This window comes from Chrysoperla carnea (genome assembly GCF_905475395.1).
Source record: "Chrysoperla carnea chromosome X unlocalized genomic scaffold, inChrCarn1.1 SUPER_X_unloc_77, whole genome shotgun sequence".
Classification (NCBI taxonomy): domain Eukaryota; kingdom Metazoa; phylum Arthropoda; class Insecta; order Neuroptera; family Chrysopidae; genus Chrysoperla; species Chrysoperla carnea.
The window spans coordinates 1-2,500 of NW_025408208.1; the positions used below are offsets into that span (position 1 = coordinate 1).

General features: G+C 21.6%; 1 non-coding gene across 1 annotated transcript in view; it reads left to right on the forward strand.

Moving 5' to 3' along the window:
* The first annotated feature begins 2,495 nt into the window (after window positions 1-2,495).
* LOC123304667 overlaps window positions 2,496-2,500 on the forward strand; it is a 2,156-nt gene continuing 2,151 nt past the window's right edge. The window contains exon 1 of the ribosomal RNA XR_006536666.1: window positions 2,496-2,500. This exon is cut by the window's right edge and continues 2,151 nt beyond it. This is a non-coding gene — a ribosomal RNA (small subunit ribosomal RNA).

Below are 2,500 nucleotides of genomic sequence, written 5' to 3' on the forward strand. Positions count from 1 at the left end.
TCTAAAAATTTGCATTAATTCCAAAAATTTTTTAATAATTTATTATAATTATTAATGTTTATTGAATAATTTATTATAATGCATAAATTTCATTTAATAAAATATGATAAAAGCAAAAAAAATTTTTTTGGTCCCAAAATAAAAATTTTTAGCTGAAAAAAATTTTTTTTTTAAAATTTTTTTCTTTAAATTTTGATTATTCTGTAAAGTTTATGATGTTTAAAGCCATTTTAAACATTATCATATTTTGAGTTTGAAGCACCGGGTGTAATGTCTTTAATATATATGATGGATAGTGCGTGTAAGTTAATGAGATGAATGTATATCTATGTATAACAGTGTATTAGTGGTATTACGTTCAGCAGTCTCACACATATGATATAGTATGGTATAGTATAAGTTGTTTATTTTTCATACTGTCCGTGTATCATTCAACAAAGGTGGTGTAGAGTTGTATATGGCTTGGTATGACGTTGTTGCAATTCTATGGACACTATGATATTACGGATGCACAGATAGAGGAATAACACTTATCGTATATGTATCATTTATGTATGTTGACTGTGTAATGAATACTAAATATAATAAAATAATACACTTTTTAATAGAATAACATTTGTTTCATGTTTTAGTATGATATTAAATGGTATAGAATAGGTTGTTTATTTTTCATACTGTCCGTGTATCATTCAACAAAGGTGGTGTAGAGTTGTATATGGCTTGGTATGACGTCGTTGCAATTCTATGGACACTATGATATTACGGAATAACAGAAAGAGGAATAAAACTTATTGTATATGTATCATTTATAACGTACTTTTATGTTGACAAGAATGAATGTATATCTATATGAAATAGTGTATTTTGTGGTATTATGTTCAACAGTCTTACATATATGATATAGTATGATATAGTATAATTTGTTTATTTTTCATACTCTAAGTGTATCATTCAACAAAGGTGGTGTAGAGTTGTATATGGCTTGGTATGACGTCGTTGCAATTCTATGGACACCATGATATCACGAAAAAACAGAAAGAAAAATAACAATTATCGTATATGTATCATCTATATTATTATTGTATTTTGACTATGTAATGAATGCCAAATTTAAAAATATACACTTTCTTAATAGAATAACATTTATTTTAGTATAATATAAAATGATATTGAATATGTTGTTTAATTTTCATACTGTTCGTGTATCATTCAACAAAGGTGGTGTAGGTATGTATATGGCTTGGTATGACGCTTTTGCATGTCTATGGACACCATGATATTACGAAAAAACAGAAAGAAGAATAACACTTTTCAAATATGTATCATTTATATATTTTATTAACATGAACGCAAAATATACAAAATTATATATATATATACTCAAAATATTCTTGGATGGTAATCAGTTTGGTTTATTTTGATATTTAATATTGTATTTTGGTTTTTTTGCTAGTAATGTTTCGAATATGTATATGCTGTTATTATTTTTTAGGTGTACATTGTATTAAATTGTTATCAATTATTTAATGTATGTATACAAAATAATAGCAAAAACATTTTCAATTATTATATAAAAATTTTTTTTTTTACACATGCATATTTATTAATATATGAAATTTTATCTCAGTTTTAATAAATATGTATTGAAATGAATAATAATACAATCTTATATATATTGATAATAGTCTGGATGGTAATCAGTTTGGATTATTTTGATATTAAATATTGTATTATTATTTTTGTAAAAAAATTAATGAGAATTTTGTAAAAAAACCTCTATATGTATATCTTTTTATATCAATATTTAAAAAAAAATTTTTTTTTATTAAATTATTGATTATAAATAGAATAACATATAAATTTTTTTGTCAAAGCAAGTTCATGGGTTATAAGTTTTAAACTTTACACTCCCATATGAGCACACAATATTTATATAAAAATTATTTATAAAAATAATATTACATTGACTCACCTCATACCAAGCGAGAATATTAAGTGTTATTATAACGTTTTTTATTTAAAATTAACTTTTTAAATAAAATTAAAAAATAAATGACGCTTTCAATCTAGCGACGAGTATGAGAAAATGTTTGAAATATTTTAAGACCCATTTGGTGATGGTCTGACAAAAATCATAATTATTTTTTTTTTTTTTTATTCAATAATATTTATTATGAATAACATGTTATATATTTCTTTTTGTAAAAGCAAAAAAATTATATAAATGACATAATAAAATATATATTTGAAAAAAAAAAAAATTAATAATAATATATATATCTCATATGTTTTTTCTATTAATTTTAAAACAATAGAGATATAAAAAAAAAAAAAATTTATATCAGTAATGGGTGAGACCATCTGATATTTAAAATGAAATTGTAATAATATTATTATATATTAATAATTATTGTATGAAAATTTTTTTTCTTATAATAAGAAAACAAAAATATCATGTATATTATTATATATTTAATATTATAAATACAAATAGTTCCCT